Source organism: Sarcophilus harrisii, chromosome 2, assembly GCF_902635505.1.
Source record: "Sarcophilus harrisii chromosome 2, mSarHar1.11, whole genome shotgun sequence".
Classification (NCBI taxonomy): Eukaryota; Metazoa; Chordata; class Mammalia; order Dasyuromorphia; family Dasyuridae; genus Sarcophilus; species Sarcophilus harrisii.
Genome location: NC_045427.1, coordinates 405,299,092 through 405,323,580, shown reverse-complemented (window position 1 = coordinate 405,323,580; position 24,489 = coordinate 405,299,092).

Genomic DNA, 24,489 nt, shown 5'->3' with positions numbered 1-24,489 from the left:
TCTTGTGCGTACTTGGACATACTGAGAGTAGAGAGGATATGTAATGTCTTCTTGGACCCCCCAGTCATTTTTGACTCCGTGAATCCTATACTAGACACAGATCTCCTTAGAGAATTAGTAAGAAATATTTTCTCCAGTCAACAGATATTCTAAACATCTCACAATCAAAACAGTCACTATGTTCCAAGTACCATGCTAAATTCCAGGATGGACTGAATAATTCAGCAGGTTATGTCTGTTTAGAAGAAGGAATTCATCAGAAAAATATGAAGGGGAAAATTGGGGAAGGGAGTCATAATAGTGAGTGGGGCTGAGAGCCTAGAAGCCAAGGGAAAGAAAGGGGGAGGGGGATGAAAGGAACCAGAAAGGAGCAACAGAGGAGGCAGGAGCTGGCTGCTCCCTGTGTTTTCAGTAAACAAGTGGCGGGTGGCTGAGCAGAATTCTATCCCTCCTAGTGAGGAGGGAACTCTATGGATGGAAATTGCCCTTTCCCCCACCCTCCTAGATTATTAAACTGGAGAGGTCAGGTTTGGGAGACTTGTCAGGGAGATCTTCTCTCAATCATTATGCTTGTAACCCTTGCTCTGTAGTCATAGCCTCCCACTGGCCTTTTGTAACCTGAAAGAAACCTGGCTTTCTCCCAGAATGCTCTGCAACCCCTGTGATTTTCACTGGACCCAGCCCAATCTTGAATGTTCCCTCTTTTCTAATGGTTGCTTTTCTTGTGAAGGAAAAAAACTTAGTATAACAAATGAATTTCTGGTCTGGGAATCATATCAATGATATTCTTTTCCAGGGTCTATTCCCTATCTAGCTTGATACAGAGCAAGTCAATTCCTCTTTTTTTTTTTTTTTTTTTTTTTTTGCTTTGGGTTCTATATTATTTTTCCTCACAAGGGAGCTGACTGTTGGGAGCCAGCAAAGTGAATCATGATGCTGGACTTATAGGCTATTGTGTAAATAGGGAGAGATAAGTATATAGAAGTTAGGGAGTGCTGGAAGCACAGGAGACACTCTGACAGTATATTTTAAGGATATTTGAACAGGAGAAGAATGCTTCCAGCTAAGAGACAGGGGCAGAAGTGAGGGATTGAAGGCAGGTTGCAAGAGTCATACCTGAGTTGAACCCTGAAAGGAAGATAAGAAATATGAATGATTGAGGAAAAGAGTGAGTGCTTTCCAGTAATGAAAAAAGGCCTGTACAACTCCATGGAGATAGATTTCATGTCTTGTTATCTAAAATAAAGACTGTGTGAAATGAAATAAAGTGAAGTAAGACTGGAAATGTAAGTTGGAACCAAATAGCCTTTAAATGTGAGATTAAAGATATTTCATCCTAGAGATAGTCATGAACCATTGAAGTCTTTTAAATGGGATAGTGACATGCCATTTTGGCAACTGTGTATATAGGTTAGAATGAAAAGGAGAGAGACCAGAAGCAGGGAATCCAATTAATAGGCCGTTACAATAGTCCATGTGAGAAATGATGGGACCTAAATTGAAGTGGTGAGTGTATGAGTAGAGCGAATGCAGCAGATGTCAGAAGTAGCAGAGAAATAGAACTGATAAGACTTGGCAACTGATGGAATGTTGGATTTGAAGAGGAGAGGGAGAGCCAAGGATGACTTGGAGGTTTCTACTTTTCTATGACAGAGGATATGCCAGAATTTCTTGACTTCAGGTATTTGTAGTAGCAGTTAGTGACTCACAAATTGGGTTTAGAAATCTCTATGTTTTATGGATCTCCATGGCTATAGAAGTTAACCCATCTATACAACGTCTCACCATGTTTTGTAAAAACATTGTATCATTCAAATTCACACCATCCATTTCAATGGGACTGGAATCAGTAACCAGATTTTATATAAAGTGAGGCAGCTGGTGGCTCAGTGGATAGAACCTGAGCCTGGAGTTAGGAGAATCTGAGTTGAAATTCAGATTCAGGCATTTCCTAGCTGTCTAACCCTGGACAACTCACTCAGTCTCTGATTGCGGGACAAAAGGATCCGCTGGGTTCACTGGAGAAAGAAATGGCAAAACACTCAAGTATCTTTGCCAAGAAAACCCTATGAACAATTGGTCCATAGGATCATGAAGAGTCAGATATGACTGATCGACTGAATAATATAAAGATAACTTCAAATAGTATGAATTTGAATATGTGTAATGACTTAATGAGATATTTACACTGTTCACACTACTCAGAACCTAGATGTAATATTTTCTCTTCTAGTCACTTTCCAAGCTATCTACATACCCATATCTTGACAGCCCTTACTCTGTCCTTGCCTTCTATTTTGTTCTTTCTAATATTTTTTGGTCTAGGGACCCTTGTGATCAAGGTTGACTTTTAAAAGAAGAATTAATAAGGACAAATATTATGATTTAAGAAATAGCAAATGTAATGACTATAGAGAAGCATGAAAAGATCTTTATGAACTAATGTAGAGTGAAGGAAGCAGAACTAAAGAAATATAATAAGAATAATACTGTCGATGGGAAGAACAACCACACACAAACACACACACACATATACACACACAAATGAGAATGTAGCAAAATTATAAAGATTAAGCATGAAGAAATATAAGGGGAAACTCCTAACCTACCCCTTTGTGGAAATATTTCATATGTTTTCAACTTTTTTCATTATATTGATGAATTGTGTGGATATTCCCCCCTCCCCTTTTTTTGTCTTAAAAAATTACACTTTGATATATAGGAGGGCTCTAAGAGGAGAAGGAGGAGAGATATTTGGGGAAACTATGATGATATAAAAAAATCAATAAAAACTTATTTTAAAATCACTATAAGAACCTATACTGTTATTACTTATTCTAATAATTCACAGTATTTTATTTCATTAGTGTGTTGCTCTGTCTACCCAGCCAGCATTTTTTAAGCATCTACCATATGCCGGATATTGTGCTAAGCATTGTTGTTATTCGTTCTTTGTTCTTATAGAGGACTGATGACATCAAGAGAGTGATGTCTTGCTTGCAAGTGAATTGGATTTAAGTGAGGAAAGCTGTGCAAAGTCATTAGTCTCACTCTCTCCTCCCAAGTCATCAACCTGCACTATCAAGAAATAAATCAGGAAGACTATTGATGGTCTTGGACGCAGTGGAAGACCTTGGTTTTTTTAAAGCTAGGGTCTTTCCCAGTTCTCACTTTGTTTGAAACAAAACCCATTCAATGATTAAAGGCTAGGTAAAAAGTGAGGCAAAAGACGGCTGTTTGTCTTCAGGAATGAATCAATCTGAGAAGAGAAGACACTTGGAGTTTGAATCAGAATCAGAAACAATTGCTATTTACTCTCACTTTGAGCCAATGAGACCTGAACATTAAGCAAGTAAAGCTTGGACTGAAACCGATTGAGAGCCGGAGAGATTTGGGATTTAATAGGTTAGTAGCTCCATTTGTATCAACAACAATAGTAGTAGCTACTATTAGTAGTTAAGCATTAGGGATACATACAAAGAAGGGAAAAAAAGCTGGGGTTCTGCCTCAAGAAGTACACATTGTAATAAGGGAGACAGCATGTAAAAAATTACAAACAAGAGATATACATTATAAATGGAAAGTACTCAGAGGAAAGAGACAAGCCTGTTGTTTATGTTTGTCCTTAATTTTTGTAGAGAACTCTGATACCAGGAGGTAATGCCATTATATGCAATTGAATTGGATGTAAGCAAAGGGCGGGGAGGTTGTGTAAAGTTAACAGTCTCAGTTTTTCCCTTGGAATCATATGGGTCCAGTGACCAGATATAGATCAGGATGACTGGAGATGGGCCTAGATACAGTGGGAAACCTTGGTCTTTTTAAGCTGAGGTCTTTAATAGGTCTCAGTTTGACTGAGATAACCACCCAAAGAATGGCTTATTTTACCTAATTTTAAAAAATCAGTCTGGAAAGGGAAGCCATTTGGTCTCTTAGACCAAAGACAATCATGACATTGAAATCACAGTTTATATAGCTTTCATAACATTATGTGGTCCATCAAGCAGCAAAGGAAAAAACTAAGGAGGAAGGGAAAATAGAGGAACTAGAAAATTTTCACACAGTGAAAATACTGCTAGAAGATGGATGGAATATCAGCTGCAAGGAATGGCAAATTGGCCAGTGCTGCTAAGTGTAAGCTACAGTTGCTTCATAGCTTAGCAGATGGTCTTCCAGAGCTATTGTGTACTGAAAAATTGATTACCTTAAGGCTAACTTGGTGATGAGCCTCTCTAAAGTTATTTAGATTTCTCCTTGGACTATTAACATACTATCATCAGGTCCATTGATTTAAGCCTAGAAGGTAACTTTGAGCCATCTAATTCAGCAGCAGCATTTTTTATATTTAAAATCCAGGACCTGAGAAGAGAAGGACTTTGCCCAAAGTCATACAGGTAGCCATTCGTATGTATAGCCATAATTTAAACTCCAGATCTTCTGAATTCAAACCAAACATGCTTTCAATAGTCCCATTCTAACTCACCCTTAAAGGGCAGACTTAGATAAGCTTCTTTCCATAGGATATAGGGTCATAAGTCATAATGAGGAACCAGAGAGAGACTGTAGGGGACTCAGGAGAGTTGTTATTATGGTCTGAAAAACTCAACTTTGTAAAAACTTCATTTGCAAAAGGATAGTTGAATCGACTTCCTCTGAATCCAATAGATTTATGATCTATCTGGTCTCTCATAGTACTAAATACACAAGGAGTCCATCTTAAAAAGGAGGGAGGGTAGGGAAGCAGAGCAGAATATGACAGAAACGCCCCTGATCTCTCCTATATTCCATGAGCAACTTTAAAATAATGCCTCAAAATGAATTCTGGAGTAGTTGAACCAACAAAAGGATAAGGTGAAACAGTTTTCTAGTTTAAGAGAACTTATAAAGTACACAGGAAAAGTCTGTCTCATTGGGGGAGAGAATAGAATGCAATCTAGTGCAGTCCCCACCCTGGCAAACCAGCAGCAAATCTTGGGAGACTGAAGCAGCTACTGAAGCTCTCAGCCCACAGATGATAAGAATATTGGACAACTGGTTAGAAGGAAAAAATAGGGAACTTTTTTTTCTGGCACTCATACTTGCATTGCCTACACTTGAGTCACAGTCCCAGAGTAAGGAAGAACAGTAAAACACTAGTGTGTGGCAGCTAGGGATCAGAGATTGTAGTCACTTGTGCACATGTATACACACCCACACACCCACCCACCCCCCCACACACACACCCAAAACAAACAACACCAACCCCCCCATAAAACCTGAAGTTAGAGATAATGCCCTTCTATTTCAGCAGTTCAACTTCAATATAAAGTTACAAGTCAAGAAATAGAAAATGAGCAAACAACAAAAAGAACCTGAACAAATAAAACAAAACAAGAAACCCCAAATCATTTTTATGAGAAGATCAAGACAGAAATGTAGAAGAAAATGTTAAAAAATTATGTATAAAGCCTCAAAGGAAAAAAAATGTGAATTGGTCTCAGGCCCCCAAAAAAGAGTTCTTGAAAGACCTCACAAAGGATTTTAAAAACAAAATGAGAAGAAAATTTGAAAAAAGAAATGAGAAAAATAGAAGGAAATCATGAAAGGAGATTCAATAGTGTGGGGTAAAGGAGGCACAAAAACACATTGAGATGTACATTTTAAAAAGCAGAATTGACCAAATGGAAAAGGAGGTACAAAAAGCTCACCAAAGAAAACGATTTCTTAAAAATTAGAATTTGACAAATGGAAAATAATGACTCCATGGGATTCCATCAACATTTCTATATATTTCCAACAAAGTCCAGCAGCAAGAGATAAAAAGAGAAAATCCACTTAAAACATAGTAGAGGATATAAAATACTTAGGAGTCTACATATCAAGACAAATCCAGGAACTATATGAACACAATTATAAAACACTTTTTGTACAAATGAAGTCAAATCTTAACATTTGGAAAAATATTAATTGATCATGGGTAGGCTGAGCCAATATATGAAAAAAGACAATTCTAGATAAATTTACATATTAAGTTCCATAGCAATCAAACTACCAAAAAACTATTTTATTGATCTAAAAAAAATCAAAATTTATCTGGAAGAACAAAAGTTCAAGAATATCAATGGAATCAATTAAAACAATATTTAAGGATAGTGGCTTGGCAGTACCATATCTCAAACTATATTACCAAGGGGTAATTATCTAAACAGTCTGATACTGGCTAAAAATATAAACTGGTAAGTAAGTGGAATAGATGAGGTACACAATGTATAGTAGTAAAAGATCATAGGGAATCTAGTATTTGATAAATGCAAAGACTTCTTGAAAAAACTTTAGGAAATTTGGAAAACAGTTTGACAGAAACTAGGTAGAGAGCAACATTCACACCATATACACCTAGATGAGCTCAAAATGAATAAATGATTCAGACATGATACCATCGATAAATTAAGAGACTATGGACCAGTTTAACTGTCAGACCTACTGATAAGGGAAGCATTTATGACCAAATAAGAAGTAGAGAGCCTTAGCAGATTTAAATGAATAATTTTGTTTACATTAAATTTAAAAGATTTTAGGCAAACAAAAAGAATGCTGCCAAAATGAGAAGAAAAGCAAAAAAAAAAAAAAAACTTTGCATGGGTTTCTCTGATATTTTTCAAATTTTGAAGTTCATTTTTCAAATGTACAAAAAATTGAGTCAAATTTTAAGAATATGAGTCATTCTCCAGTTGACAAATGATCAACAGATATGAAAAGATGGTTTTCAGAAGAAGAAATCAAAACTGTTTATAATCATATGAAATAATGTTCTCAGTCATAATTAGAAAGACTTTAAAAGTTGAAATAACTCTGAGGTATTACCTTATACCTATGAAATTGGATAATATGACAGAAAAGGAAAATGACAAATATTGTGTTCCCACACAAATGGGATATGGGAAAATTGGATGCTAATATACTCTTGGTGGAATTGTGAACCAATCCATCCCTTCTGGAGAACAATTTGGAACGATATCCAAAGAGTTATAAAATTGTGCATACCTCTGACCCAAATATACCTCTGTTAGGTCTGTATTCCAAAGAATCAGGTAAAAAGGAAAAAAGACATATATACACATTTATAGCAGGTTTTTTTGTGGTTGCAAAGAATTAGAATTTAAGGGGATGTCCATTAGTTGGGAAATAGCTGAACAAATTGTGATATATAATTGTGATGGAATACTACTGTGCAATAAAATGAAATGAGGAGCAAGATGCTTTAAGAAAAATTTAGAAAGATTTGCATGAATTGATGTAAAGTGAAATGAATAGAATCAGTAGAACTTTGTACAAAGTAGCAGCAATCTTGTAAGGATGATTAACTGGGAATGACTTCGCTATTCTTAGCAAGACAATGATCCAAGATGATTCCAAAGGATTTAAGATTAAAAAAATGCTATTTACCTCCAGATGGGGGGAGGGGGGAATTTGAATTAAGATTGAAGCATGATTTTTTTAAACTTTATTTATTTTTCTTGGGCTTGGGAGTTTTTGTTTGGGGTGTTTGGGTTTTTAGGTTTTATTTTATTTTTTGGTTTGTGTTTCTTTCACAACATGGTTAATATGGAAATGTGTTTTGCCTTACTGCATATACATAATCTTGATCGAATTGCTTGCCTTCTCAATGAGGGAAAAAGGGAAGAAGAAAGGGAAAGAATTTGGAACTCATTTTTTAAAAATGAATGTTAAAATTGTTCTACATGTAATTATCAAAAAGAAACTTAAAAAGTTTAAAAAATAATGTTGATTTCTCAGGAAATCTTTATTAGGCTGTCAGTTCTGAAAAGGGTTAGGAATCGTATTTGGAAATCTACAATATCTACACCTGGGTTTTGCAGATGCTTGAGACAAATTTCCACTTTGCCAGAATCAATCTGTGGGAGGCCCCAGAGGAATTTAAGTGAGATATGCCAAAATGAAGCACTCCATCAAGGGAAAATGACCTTGCAGTCAAAAGTACTTTACTAGTCAATTTTCCCTTCTTTAAAGCAGAATAGGTTTGTGTTAAGAGTCTCTTAGCATTTTGTTAATAAATCCTTATTATCAAAATCTTCTACAATAGCTATGACAATTGTCCCAAGTTTAAAGTCATTACCCAAAGACTCATACTGGAGCTTCTATTTTTTTTTTTTTTTTTTTTTTTACAAAATTATTCCTTTTGAGTCTTTCCATTGAAAGCCCTGTTCAGCATTTGAAACAATCATCACTGCCCTGGATACAAAATATTATCTTTTTTTCAGGTTGTCCTTCAAAATGTCAACTATTAGTTATTCCAACCAAATGTATAGTTAAAAGCAGACCAACTAGCAAAGTTCCTGGAATAGCAGGAAGCAGTATAGCCCAGTTTCCCCAAACAACTACTACCACAAAGATATGAAAAGACTACCAGACTAAAGAGTCATCAGGAAATCAAAGGGGATGATAATTTCAGCCAATAATGAGCATGAATTTGTCCACAGGTAAGTGACCAAGCCAAGAACTGGAAAAAACAGGTTGGCTGGCAATGTGATTATTCTGACACCAGAGCAAATTTCCTCAGGCTTAGACCGGGGCTAGACAAGTGATTCTGTCTGTTTTCAGAGTCTTCCAGCTAGTTGGATTGAACAACTTTTTACCAGCACTCTATCTTGAGACAAGTTTGCAACTGTGTTGCCTAGAAACTAAGCCAGGGTCTATAGTCTTAAAGGGCCAAAATAATGAGCAAAATATGCCTCAAATTAGGCTATCAACAGCTGATGAAAGTTTACTACTCCACGACTTAATCTATACTTCTGATCATTGAATAAAGCAAAAACCCAAGAAAAATCGCAACAGGATTCTTGAATATATAAATCAAGATAAAGGAGATCCTGACATTTATTCAGAAATGTGTAGGACCTGACCTTAATACAAAGAATTTCAGAGGCAGTAAGTGTTTCAGTGGTTAGAACAGGGAGCCTGGAGTCAGAATGATCTCAATTCAAATCCAACCTCAGAATTTAGTAGCTGTGTGACCCCAGAGCAAAGCATTTAACTTTTCCTTTAAGGAACTTTTGTCTCAATTTCAACTCTAAAATGGGGATGATACTAGCACCTGCCTCAAAGAGTTCTTATGAGGATCATATGAGATGATATTTATAGAAAGTACTTAGCATATAGTGGGTCCTGTGCAAATGATTATTCCTTCCATTTGTGAGGATGAAAATTACCTGCTACAATAAAACAGATTGAGCCAATGGCACTTCATTAAAAGGTTCATGATCCCCTCTAATAAACTAGATTTCAGATCTTCCTCATGATCTGAGATTCATCCTCCTTCCAGGGACCTATTCTTATAGAGCTAGATGTCCAATAATTCTAGAACATGTATACCAAATACAGAATAATTCCACTGATGATATCTACTGTATAAGATAAAATAAGCAATATGTCAGCAGCATCATAAGTTGGGTGAAGCAAGGATTATCTCTACATAAAATGAACAGTCTTCTCTTTAATTTGGGCAGGAGAAAATGGTACAAGTTATCACAGTAACTATTAGGTCACTACCTAAGTAGCCATTAGTTGGTCATCTTCTCCTATTGGACAAGGGATTAGTCCAAAAATACAAAAATATTTTGGAGAACTTTACATGTAGTTGTGATCTCTGCCAGGCTGGGTTTGGTCACTATCACAAAACAAAACAAGGTAGGCAACCTTTAGTTTACTTCCTATAGTTAAGCAAGTGAAATTAAAATCTGCATCTTCTAGCCTTATATATAAGAACTTTGATATGATTCTGTCAAATTGATTAATATTGATTAGACTAGAGGGGGTCCAGAGGAATTGTTTCTCACATTCTTTGTGACCACAGAATATGAATTTTTTGATACCATTATAATGTTGCTATAGTTAACCAAAAGTCAATGACAAAGCATTTTGTGATAAGTTTAGGGAGACCTACCTAGTCAAAATCAATTCAGGAAAAATAATTAGAGTTGATTTGGGCATTTCTTTCTGCCAGGTAGATCAGACCAAGAGTGGACATGTGAAGAAGAAATACATTCTTTAAATTAGTAATAATTTATATCCTCAAAGAAATTTCTCAATGAAATTACTGAAGGTAGTCTTAATATACAAAGAGACACTATATACAAAGAGTATCATCCAATTTGGACCTATTGGGAAGAATTTCTTATATTTCCTAATGGGTAAGTCCTAGAGAGTTAAATATCTCTTAGAACCATAATTTAAAGTCAGAAAGGAATTTAATATTATTCAGTTGTCCTATATAATCCTATCTGAGTTATTCTTTGCAAAGATAGTAAAGTTATTTGTCATTTCCTTCTCCAGTTTATTTTACAGATGAGGAAACTGAAGCAAACGGGTTACATGACTTGGACAGGGTCACACAGCTAATTAAGTAGACGTGTGAGAAGTGTGAGGCTAGATTCAAACTCAGTTCTTCCTGACTCGATGACCAACTTTCTATCCACTGTGCCTCCAATTGCCTGGAAAGCGACCTTACAGATTATTTCCTGCAACCTCTTTACTTTACAGAGAAACCTGAGATCAAGGTGATTAAGTGACTTATGGAATATAATACTTCTGCTAAAAAGCATATTGGGAATTCAGACTCAAGCCCTTAAATATCAGAATTTTTTTTTCTTTCTGTTATGTGATACTGCACTAAAATGCAAACTCTCTAATAGCTAAAATAAGTGAGCTTAAATTAAGCCTAAAAAAACCACTCTGAGGTTCATAAAGTACTTTACAAATAATCTCATTTTATTTCCACAACTCTAAGAGGTGGATGTTGTTATCATCACCATATTCCAAATGAGGAATTGGAGGCAGGAAAACGTTAAACACTGATTTGACTAATATGTGTGGGGTACTTCACAAGACACTGATCTATGATTGATTGAATAAGTTTCTCCTGGGAAGATTGTGTCTCTTAATTAGTTGAAGAGTAGGATGTAAAATAAGTAAGATGTTAGATTTGTTTTCATGAAAATAAGCAAATTTTCAAGTCACACACACACACACACACACACACACACACACACACACACACAAAATGAACAGCAGAGAATGAACTAAAATTATAGTCCAAATCAAACCAATTGATAGTATTTACAGAGTAAGAGACAATGTCTTATATTGGAAGGATTTATCATCTGGCCCCAGGGTTAAATTGGAGTTTTATTACTTACATTTACCCTCCCTCTCTGAGCCTCCATTTATTCAAGGTACCTTTTAGTTTCAGGTCCTAGGATAAATGTTGATACATTTGTTGGATTGATTTTTTTAATTGGAAAAAAGGAAATATATTCCTCTTGATATTAAGATTTTCAGTATCATTTGTTTAAAACACACTGAAGTCAGAGAAAGAGGCAAGAGAAAATGAATTTGGAAGGCATGCTTATTTTTTAAATCTGAGAAAATAACAAGATGAAAATGTTTCAAAGACTTTGGGTGTTGGAAATGTTTTATATATAACACTCCATCCAACTTTCCTTGTTCTGTAGCTCTACAGATCCAATTCTATGGATAAAGAATTATATTCTTCCCATTCACTTTATGATCTAATTAGTAAGTTAGAGCACTTTTACATAGGGTTATTGATAGCTTGTATTTATTTTAGTAAAAATTTTAAACTGTTTATCATTTGGGGAATGGTTCTTATTCTTTTAATTTTGAATCATTTTTCTACATATTGAAAAATGAGATTATTTTCAGAGAAACTTTCTGGAAGTATTTTTGTCAAGCTATTTCTCTTCTAAGTTTAGCTATATTAATTTTATTTGGGCAGAAAAGAAACCTTATTTTTATTGATATCTTTAGTTTTTGTTCCATCATCATTTCTTAACATATTACTTCCTTCCCTGCTGCTTTTAACAGTTTTCTCATCTATTAAATGAACTTGAAAAGAAAATGTCAAACCACTTCAGTATCTCTGCCAAGAAAACCCCAAAATGGGATCATGAAGAGCTGGACAAGAAAAAAATGACTGAACCACCACCACAAAAAGTCATAAAGTAGGGACAGCTAAGTAGCTCAGTGGAGAGAGTACCAGCTCTGAAGTCAGGAGGATCTGAGTTCAAATCTGGCCTCAAACACTTAATACTTCCTGACTGTGTGACCCTGGGCAAGTCACTTAACCCCAATTGCTGAAAGAAAGAAAGGAAATAAGAAATTTATTATGTTGACAAGAAAGATCAAAACACACTCAGAAAATAACAAAGTGAAAGCTCCTACATCCAAAACTACCAAGAAAAATAAGAATTGGGCTGAGGCCAATCAAAATACATTTAAGCAAAACAAACAAAAAAAAAAAAAAGTGAAATATCTCATTAAAAAAAACTAACCTGGAAAATAGAAACAGGAGAGACAATTTCTTTCCATTTATCTTGTTACAGACTATGTGTATGTACTTATTTATGGTTTACTTGCTTCTTCTTACTTGATTCCACATCAATTCATCTAAATTTTCCCATGATCCTCTTGATTGAATTTTAGATCTCAATGCACAAAACTATGATTAAGAGATAGCATCTGTGTTAGTAAGTAAATAGAAATTATAAATGAAAATGTTTATTTCTTTTTTCTTAGCAGTTGACCATAATGAATAAACCTAGAATGGACTTGACTATCTAGTCTGCCACTTTCATTTTTGTTATTGTTGTGGTTCAGTCATTTTTCAGTGATGTCCTACTCTTTGTTACTCCATTTTGGGGATTTTTTTTTGACAAAGATACAGGACTGGTTTGCCATTTCCTTTTCCAACTCATTTTACAAATGAAGAAACTGAGACAGGGGCAGCTAAGTGGAGCAGTGGATGGAGCCCTGAAGTCAGGAGGACCTGAGTTCAAATCTAAACTCAGACATTTCCTTCTTCCTAGCTGTGTGACCCTGGGCAAGTCACTTAACCCCAATTGCCTCAGAAAAAAAAAAGAAAAGAAAAAGAAAAAAAGAAAGAAAGAAAGGAAAAGAAAAAGAAACGGAGATAAGCAGAATTAAGTGACTTGTCTAGAGCTACATACCTAGTAAGTATTTGAATTCAGGAAGTTGAGATTTCCTGACTCCAGGCCTAGGACTCTAATTGAAATTCCAAGGTAAGAAATGAGTTGGTCAAATTAACACAGGAAATGGCAGGGCTTGGATTCAGATAAATCCAGTTCTCTTATCATAGGCATCATGAAATCTTGGTAGGAGTGCTGGTTTGAAGCCATAGGACCTGGATTGAAATCCCAACCTGTGCTATTCACTTACTGTGTGTCCTTGGGGAAACTAATTATCCCCAGTAACTTTACTTTCCTCAAATCTAAAATAAGAGGGCTGGACCAGATTACCTTGAAATCTATGATCCAATGACATCTAGCCTAGTTAAGTGTTTTCTCTACTAGAACTTCTTGCTTCAATAAGTCTTAATTTTAAAAGCAATAAAGCTATTTAAATTAGTCTAGAGAAACAATTGAAATCTCTTGAGTATGAAGAGAGCTTCAGTAACCAAAGGAAAGAGCCCTCAGATTACCCCACAATTTGGTTTTACTTTCCTTCCTTACAAACTAACCTTTAAAAGGCTTTTGTTTAAAGAAAATTGAAGGAAGCCCCAGATACAGACAATTGATTTATTTCAATATTAGGATAAAAAGGCAATCTTACATCCCACCGGAGTTCTGGGAACTTTGTGCAAGTAACAAATGAGAGAGGGGAGGGAAGAAAGATACAGAGAGACAGAGACAGAGAAAAAAGACAGAGAGGGAGAGGAAACAGACAGAGACAGAGAGATGAAGAGAGAGAGCCAGAGACAGAGACAGATAGGAGATAGAAAGACAGAGATAGAGATACACAGAAAGAGAGAGGCAGAGACAGAGAGAGGAAGAGATACAGAGAGAGAGGAAGAGACACAGAGAGACAGAGAGATGCAGAGAGACAAAGAGAGAGATAGATGGAGAGACAGAGACAGAGAGACACAGAGATAAAGACACACAGAAAGAGAGAGACACAGAGAGAGACGGGGGGTGTAGAGGAGAGGGATGAAGGGAAGAAAAGAGAGACAGGCAGACAGAAAAGGAGACAAGGAGAGAGGGAGAGGTAAAGACAGAAAGAGACAGATAGATGGAAAGACAGAGACAGAGAGAAAGAGAGATAGACAAACAGAAGTAGAGAGAGGCAGAGACAAAGAGAGGAAAACAAATACAGAGAGAGAGAGAGAGAGAGAGAGAGAGAGAGAGAGAGAGAGAGAGAGAGAGAGAGAGAATATATGTGGCTTATTTTCTCTTCATCTGAGCAATAGACAGTAAAGATCTCATTCTTTCTGGGTAGAAATGCTCAGGGCTTTAGGTTCATCTGTCAGAGTGGATATTAATTGGAAAATTTTTGTCCTTAAGAAAAAGTAGAGAAAAGGAGGAGTGTCCCATTAGCCAATTAATATAAGTCAGATGTTTTATCATTCACCACCCTCTTCCTCTGACTCTACAGAATCCAAAGGGAAAATACTCCTTGGGACATAGTATGGTAGAGGGAAGAGTTCATTGGGCTTCAATTCAGCATGGTACAATTGAAAGAGAACTAGATTTGGAGTTAAGAGAATCTAGGTTCAAATCCTGATGATATGACCTCATATAAGCTACTCAACCTCTCTGACTTCATCTATAAAACTCAAGGGTTAGACTTGATGATCTTTTTAGTTGCCTTATAATTCAAATCTTGGCTCACTTCCACTGGACAAGTCTTTGTTGGTTTTTTTTTTTCACTTTTGAGTCTGTTTCTTTTCTTTTCTTTTTTTAGCTTTTATTTTTGAAATATATGCACAGATAATTTTTCATCCTTGACCCTTGCATAGCCTTGTGTTTCAGATTTTCCCCTCCTTCTCCCAACACCGTCCCCTAGATGGCAAGCAATCCGATATATGTCATACATGTTTAAATATATATTAAATCCAATATGTGTAAGCATATTTATACAATTCTTTTGCTATATAAGAAAAATCTGATCAAAAAGGAAAGTAAATGAGTAAGAAAAGAAAATGCAAGTGAATAACAACAAAAAGAGTGAGAATGATTTGAATCTGTTTCTGCATCATTAAAACAGAGCATAATACTTTGGCCTACTAACTTCAAGGGGTTGTGAGCATCCAGTAAGTTCCTACATATCAATTGCTATGTAAACATTAACTATTGTCATTATAAGTCTGAGATACCAGTGGTAGGATGTGTATTTTTGGGAAGGGTGGGTAGGGGTAGTAGCCTTGAATTTCATTAAGCATCTTTTCTATGAAGTCTTGACTGACTGGCCTTATCTAAATATGCTCTTTCCTTGTCTAGACCCTGAATACATTAAGAGTCTATACCATGATATCTGGTATTTGATTATATCTACTACTGATTTTTTTTTCTATGCCAGTGACTTTCTGGCATAGCCTTTCTGAACTGACAAAGTGGGGATTAATACAATCTGTAGAAGGTACAGAACACCAATAGTGGGGGAAAAGAAGGATTGGGGAAAGGATGGGGAGCAATGACTGATCTAGGAGGCTGGACTAGAAAAAATTCTTGTAGGAAGATTCAGAAAGATAGAAATGAGGAAGAAGGGCATTCAAGGTTTTATGCAAATAAATGTGTGGAAATGATAGATGATATGTCAAATTCATGGAACAATTTGTAGTCTTGTTTGACTAGAATGTGGGCTTGTGTGTGTGTGTGTGTGTGTGTGTACAGAACATATAAATATATGAAAGAATACAGCAGTGGTAATAGCAGCAGGAATAACTAGAGTTTATATGACCAACATTTACAAAGCACTTTACAAGCATTATTTCATTGGATACTTCAAACAATCTTGTCAGATAAGAGCTCTTTATATGATTTCTATTTTTATAGATGAGAAAACTATGTAATGTCAAATAACCCTGAATGGTGGGTTGTAACAAGATTGTCAAGGGTCTTAAAAGTCAGTCTAAAGATGTTTCTAGTTTGTCCTGGTGGAATGGAGAATCATTAAAAGGTTAGAAAATATTTCCTTATGTTAAGCTGAAATCTGCCTTTCTATCATTTCCACCTACTAGTCCTGATTTTTCCTCCTAAAGTTATTTTTTTAAATTTAATAACCTTTTATTTACAGGTTATATGTATGGGTAACTTTACAGCATTAACAATTGCCAAACCTCTTGTTCCAATTTTTCACCTCTTACCCCCCCACCCCCTCCCCCAGATGGCCTAAAGTTATTTTTTTTAAAAAAGGACTAATCCTATATCTATATGATAAACCTTCAAATTATTGACAGCATATCACCCGACCACTCACCCTCACCCTTCTAGCATCCACCCTTCTACATACACACACACACTATTCTATTCCAGATAAAATATCCCCAGTTCCTTCAAATGTTATTCATAAGACATGGTTTGTAATGTCAAGTCTATCAAGTCTTTTGGTAATATAGTGCTGGGCACACAATAGGTATTCAATAAATTTTCAGAGGAAGAAAGGAAGGAAGGAAGGAAGGAAGGAAGGAAGGAAGGAAGGAAGGAAGGAAGGAAGGAAGGAAAAGGAAGGAAGGAAGGAAGGAAAAGGAAGGAAGAAGGAAGAAGGAAGGAAGAAAGGAAGGAAGGAAGGAAGGAAGGAAGGAAGGAAGGAAGGAAGGAAGGAAGGAAGGAAGGGATGAGGTTCTGGATAGAAAGAAAGAAAAAAATAAAAGAAAGGAGAGGAGAGAGAAAGAGAGGAGAGGCAAAAAAAGGAAGGAAGGCTTAATCAATTAATTGATGACACCATAAAAGTTGCTAATTTTTATAGGATGATGGTAATATTTAAGCTTTAAGGTTTCCAAAAGGCTTTCATTTATTTTCTCATTTAATCTTCTTTTTGAATGGCTTTTTATCCTTTGAATTAAATGTTACTGTTATTTCCATTTCACTCATGAGGAAAGTAGGGCCTCAAGAAGTCATGACTTGTCCAGGATTGCCTGCATATTACTTATCTGAGGCCTGATTCAAAACTAGGTCTTCCTAACTTGCAGTGAAACAATTGATCACCTAGGCTTGCTCTGGAAATAATAGTCCTCTCCTGTACCCCAACCTCTCTCAGTCTCAGACCAGAAAAATAGAGAAAGAACTCTTTGTCTTGGTGAACATCAAGGAAATACTTTCTCTAGGGATCCCAGAAATGTCTGCGGCAGGTGGCTCCATAATTATAGAGGCATGAGTGAACCAGAGAAGCTGTGCTTATCAAAGAAACCCTCCTCTTGGAAAAGATATCATCGCTGAGTGCAAAAGCCCAGCAGAAGGGCCTCCCAATCTGTATTTACTGCCTTTTCTCTTATAATATTCTGAGACTCCCATCTGATAAGAAGCCTTAGTGCTCAACTAGTTTGCATGACCTTGACAATTTTCATTCAAAACATGCAAATAAAATTGGAGGTTGAGAGGGGAGGGTGGTTTGTAAGAAATGCTCTTTAAACATGTAATCAAATGAACCTATTAACTCCAAAAAAAAAAAAAAAAAGAGCTTTTGAATCATGCATCTATTTTCATCTTCTTTTTCCTAAATCTATCCCTAGTCTCTCCAAATTTCTATAGGCAAGATAATATTAAATTCTAAAATTTTATTTTACTAAATCAGAGAAAAATAATAAAATTTACTTGTAAGAATAGAACGTAAAGGATATCAAAGAAAATAGTGGGAGAAAAGGTAAAGAAAGAAGATTTAAACAATAATAGATCCTAAAGTAAATTATAATGCAGTAATTACTAAAACTACCTGGTACTAGTTAGGAAATAGAAAGGTAGATCAATAGAATACAATAGACATATGATTTACAGCAGCAAATAAATATAGTAACTGTATTTAACAAGTATAAAGACAAGATTTTTGAAATAAGAATTCATTATTTGGTAAAAATTGTTGGGAAAGCTAGAAAGTAATATGGCAAAAATAGGGCATAAACCACTATCTTAAACTATTTATCAAAATGGTCAAAATGGGTCAAAATGGTTACATGACCTAGATATAAAGAGCACTATTACAAGAAAATTAGAACATGGAACACTATTACTTATCACACTTATCTCTTTGTTATTCATAAACTTAGACAAATAATTTATGAATAACAGAGATAGAGAACAAAGTTAAATATAAAATGGATAATTTCAATTATATCAAATTAAAGGGTTTATTCAAACAAAACAAATATAGACACAATTAAAACGAAAGTAGAAAACTGGAAGAAAATTTTATAGACAGTTTTTCAGATAAAGTTCTCATATCTCAAGCATATGAAGTCCTTTGTCAAATCTAAGAATATGAGTCATTCTTCAACCGATAGTCAAAAGATATGAACAGGCTGTTTTCCAGTGAAGAAATCAAAACAGTTTATTGTTATAAGAAAATGTACTCTGAATTATTACTGATTGGAGAAATACAAATTAAAACAACTTTGAGATATCATCTTACCACCTACCAAATTGGCTAAAATGATTGAAGGAGAAAGCAACAAATATTGAAGGAATTGTGGGGAAATTCTTCGTCCATGGAATTGTGAACTGATCGAACCATTTTGGACAATAATCTAGAGACTGCTTGAGAGTTACATACTATGCTAAGTGAAATGAGCAGAACCAGGAGATCATTATACACTTCAACGATACTGTATGAAGATATATTCTGATGGAAGTGGATTTCTTTGACAAAGAGACCTAACTCAGTTTCAATTGACCAATAATGGACAGAAGCAGCTACATCCAAAGAAAGAACACTGGGAAATGAATGTAAACTGTTTGCATTTTTGTTTTTCTTCCTGGGTTATTTCTACCTTCTGAATCCAATTCTCCTTGTGCAACCAGAAAACTGTTTGGTTCTGCACACATATATTGTATCTAGGATACACTGCAACATATTTCACATATATAGGACTGCTTGTCATCTGAGGGAGGGGGTGGAGGGAGTGAAAGGAAAAATTGGAACAGAAGTGAGTGCAAGGGATAATGTTGTAAAAAATTACCCTGGCATGGGTTCTGTCAATAAAAAGTTATTATAATAAAAAAAATTTAAAAAAAGAAAAAAAAGAGTTACATACTATTATCATCCCCATTTTACAGATGAGAAAACTGAAGGCAGGGTCTGAACTCAGATCTCGCTGATTCCAGACCCAGTACTTTATCATAATGGCATCTACCTACTTCTATCCTCAGTTTACTTTCCTGTAAAATGGGTTAATAACTGCACCTACCTCAGTAGATTGTTATGAAGATTGAATAAGATAACATAGTTAAGCACTTTATAGACCTTAAATCATTATGTAAATATTCACTGGTTATTATTGGTAGAAAGGTGAAGGACTAAAGGTGCAGAATATTCCACATAAAATGAGACAGGGTTAATAATAATAGTAACAACAATAATATCTAACAGTTATATAACACTGTATTAGTCATTATGGTAAACACTGTACATTTATGATCTCTTTTGATTCTTAAAACCTTAAAAAGTAGGTGCTCTTATTATTTCCATTTTACAGATGAGGAAACTGAGGCAAACAATAGTTAAGTGACTAATATGGCAAGTTGCTATTATTATTCTTCATCATTATCATGGAGAGTTCTTTGGTAATAAGAAAGTATTTGGAAATGACTGTGATGTAAGGAAAACATTAAAAAATAATAACTATGTCATGTGCTTTTTCAGTCATCCATGTCAGTGATCATGGTAGATTCAAGCCTGGATCATAAGTTGGGCTATGTTGAGTGAAGTCTAGTACTTACAGGAAATTGCTTTTGTGTCCTGCTGGCACCTGCATTGAGATGACAAGTACTGTGTTTATACAGTAGCAGAGTCAGCCAGTCAGTACATTATTACTCACAGAGAATTAAACTGTGCAAATCGCATTGTTTGATTATTCCTCTAAAAACATAACACCTGAAATGGTAACAGGATACCCTGGTAAGTGAAGGTGCCTAATCCCCAGAGACTGAGAGAGGTTTGTGGAATTTTATAAAGTAGCTTCCTGTTTCCTGGACCTGATTTTCAGCTGGACCTGGTGGGTGCTTGCCACTTTTTCCTAAACTCCAGACTTAACCCCCTGTGTCTACCAATCAATAAGTAATAATTGTGTCTAAGACTAGACTCTTCTAGTCACCAGAGAAAAGAGAAATATGAGAGAAAAATGAAAAATGAACCAATACTTGACCTTGAGGAGCTTATGATCTAGTGGAATGTCACATGTCTGACTTGCATTGAGAAGGGAAGAAAAGAAGCCTAGCTGACTCCTGACCCAAAAACCCTTCCTTTACAGGAAGAAAAAAAAAAAAGAAAAAAAACACATATCTCTCTAGTTCTACACAAAGGAAATTCTCATTAATCAATCAATTGATGAACTGCTGACAATACATCAGACACAGTGTATACAAAGACAAAAATGAAATATTTTCTCCCTTCAAAGATCTTGCTCTCAGTTGAGATGGAAGGACATATATTATATATATGCTGTATATATAATATATATACATGTATAAAATTGTAAAAGGGATAGATAGATATAAGATGGGTAGACATATATATTAGAGATATAGGTAAACATATCTTAATATATATCTCAATAGGTAGATAGACAGCTAAACCCAAATTAAACAAAAGGTAATTTAGGAGGAGCTGAGAATTTCAGGAAAGGCTTCATGGAGAAGATGGCACCTGAACAGAATCTTGAAGATACAGCCAATCATTTGTGTTCAGCACTATTCTAGGCATGAGGAAACTAGAGGGCATAATATAATCCAAAGGTGGCTGTGGTTTGGAATTTGTGGCTCAGAAACAGAAACCCATAGATTGGAGAAGATAAACAAGATTATCAGGGACTGCTTCTTGGAGAAAGTAGGATTTGAATAGACAGAGAAGAGAGGAGGAAGATAAGGAGAACAATATCAGCAAAGTCATGGCAGAGTTGAACCAGAGATATTGTTGACACAAGAAGGATACACAAGTGGAGAGTTCATCTTGAGAGACTTGGATGGAAAGGTGGGTAAGGGGGCAAGGTGGTGGAGGATTGTGATTGCCAAGCTAAGGAATTTATACTTTGATAGGCTTCATAAGAATTAGACTTGAAGAGGACCTTGGAGAGAAAAAAATCATCTATCTAACATAATTTCTATTTATATATAACTCTTGAAATCATATATGTTTTACACACACCTATCTTATTTAGGTCCCTGAAACAATTCTATGTGGTAAGTACTTACAACTACCCCCAATTTACAAACAAAAAACTGAAGCTCAGAGAGATTCAATGTCTTGCTCAAGGCCACAGAGAGAAGAAAATGGCAAAGATATAATTTGAACCCAGATCCTTTGCTCCAAAATCAATTCTCTTTATTATTCAATGCCCTCCCTATTCCATAGAGAATATGAATTAGTCTCGTTTCCTGAACAGAGAATCATAGAATTGTGAATTTAGAGCTGAAAAAGGCTTTAGAGCATCATTTCCAACACCTCCATGTGGAAGGCAGGTTAAGCAGCTTACACAAAATTACACAGCTTTCAGACTCCAAGTTAAACGCTATTCACTATGGCATAATGATAGCTAGCATTTATAATATTCACAAAGAACTTTAGAGATGTTAGCTCATTTGATCCTTATAACTCTGTGAGGTAGGTGCTATTATTATCTGCATTTTACAGATGAGGAAACTGAGGCAAAGTGAAGTTAAGTGATTTGCCTCAGTTTCCTCATCTGTAAAATTGCTGAGATTCCTGAACATATAATTTTTATATTGAGTTATTTATTCATGGATCTCAATATTTCCAGGTTTTGCAGAAAGTAACAAACGAAGAATATCTTAGTGAGTCACTTAATTTCTTTGGACCTTGGTTTCCTCATCTGTTAAAAGAAATATCTGGGCTGCACCATAGCTTTCAAGCTATGGCCATCTGCACTACACACTTGTTTTCTTTCCTTCTTGCATTGGTCAGCACCTAAGTTTGTTGTCCCTCAATTTCATACCTATCAATTTATTCAGGATCAATTGTATACTGAGAATTGCTAAAGGCAGTAAAAATTTAATAAACAACTCATGTTTCTATAGAACCCTAAGATTTACAAAGTCCTTTCATCATAATAAGCCTATCTGCCTATTTTACAGATAAAGCAACTGAGGTTTAAGGAAACAAAATAACTTGAAGCTAGGGTCAGGGTTAAGACTGAATTTCTCATCACCTGTCCAGTATTCTTTCCACTATACTATATTGGTTCCTGTATTCTTCATACCCACTAAACAAAGAACAAGAATAGATGGACAGAAGCAATGACAGCATTTTAGGTTATGCACAAAGCTTCCCTTGCAATTTGAGTATCCCAGAATGGACTGCAGACACCATCTTCTCCCCTTGTTCTAGGGCTCTTTAAGAATTAGGTTACAGGATAATTCTTCTCTAGGCTAGATTGAAGATAGCCTGACCAAAAGGCAAGCTCAATTAATTAACCAACATACATATATCCATCTGGAGAAGGAAATGGCAAACCAATTCAGTGTCTTGGTCAAGAAAATACCAAAAGGGGTCACAAAGAGTCTGCAATATGTATCAGGTCCTATTGTAGGTGCTAGGAATACACAAAGATAAAAATGAAATAGCTCCTGCCCTCCAGCAACTTCCAATCTGTGGGGAGAGGCGAGTGTCATCCAAAATCTCCACAAAATGACTACGAGAAAACTTTGTGGAGGAAGGCATTAGCAAGACAGCCTCAACAGGGTCTTTTGACCGCTGTAAGCCAATGCTGACTCAGGCTCAGGTGTCTTACCCCTGAATTTAGGAGCTAACATAGATGATGGAGCACTCCTCTCTTAGCAGGACTGCTGCATTTATATAAATGTAGATTGTGTTCCTAACTGCTTCCTCTCTTCAGGTGGCTCAGGGAGAGTGTGAGGGTCAAGAAAAGAAAAGCTTGGAACAGTTAATTAGAAAAGCTGACAATAAAAGTCTGAGCCTCAAATGAAAATGTTCTTTGGGGGCTATTCTTTAAAAAAATAAATCACTGGCCTAAAGAAATCCCAGAATTCAGTCTGGCTTATGGCTATATGGATTCCAGAAATGGAGAGGGCTGGTGCTCTGTCACTATGCTTTCCAATTGCTCTCATAATATGCATAATGACTAAAACCATGAAAATAGGAAGAAACAAGCATTAAAAAATCAAAAGTGGATGTTGCCAAATTATATTGATCAAATATAACTTAAAAGAAGGTACATGAGAGGATACTCCCGATACATCTTTATTCGGAGGCGAAAAAACTCAGTCAAGAATCAGTTTGTCATTCCATCTCTCTCCAGCGGAAATTTGCTGCTTCTTGGACATGTATTCCCTGCCCCGTTTCTGGTCAGTTCAGGTAGTGCCTGGCTGACCTCAGACCCTGCCTGCAGAATCCTTGTCTATTCCATTTAGTTTTGTTTCAGGGTTAAAAAGTGAAAATTGTATCCTGCCCAGGAGTGAAACCAATGCAGGTGAGACAATCATTAGTGGAAAACTTTGTTTTTAACCATACTCTGGGGCCAGAAAAAAAGTGTTTAGTCAAATTTGATAAAGTCAAAATTGGAAGGATGGATAGTAATTGAGAAAATCCTTTTTTTTTTTTAACTTCTAGCATCCCATCCTCATCCAAGGATCCCCCTCATTAAACGTCAATGAGACACTAATAATATGTAACAGAAATTTTTATGATAACAAAGGATTGGAAACAAAGTAGATGTTCATCAACTGAAGAATAACTAAACAAAAGTATGCTGTGTGAATGGGATAAAATATGAATGTGCTATAAGAAATGATGAATATAATAAATTCAAAGAAGCATGAGATGACTTATATGAACTAATGAAGAGTGAAGTGGGCAGAATTAACAACATAACATGTGTAATGGGTGGGTTGTTTTTCTTTTTAGGTAATTGGAGTTAAGTGACTTGCCCAGGGTCACATAGGCAGTAAGTGTTGAATGTCTGAGGCCTGATTTGAACTCAAGTCTTCCTGACTTCAGGGCTGGTACTCTATCCATTGTGCTAACCAGCTGCCCCCACAATATGCATAATGAGTATATAAATAAAAATAGAAAGAACTATGCATTAAAAGATCTGAAGTGAATATTGCAAAATTATATAGATCAAATATAACATAACAGAAGGGGTATGAGAGGATACTTCCAACACATCCCTATACAAAGGTAGGAAGTCCATAGATGTTATACATTGCATATATTTTTTTTTACTTTTCCAATATATTGATTGAGTGTGCTGATTTTTAAAATTTTTTCTTTGTCTTACTATACAATTGGCTCTCTGGAAAAACATAAGAGAATACTAAGGAAATTGTGATAATGGGGGAAAAGACATCAATAAAAATTTTTATTTTTATTTTGAAATGATATTTTATTTTTCTCCAATTGATAGGTGAAACAATTTTTAATATTTGTTAATTTTTTTTAAAAAAAGTTTTCAGTTCCAAAATGCTTGAAACAGCAAGTTATCTAATATAA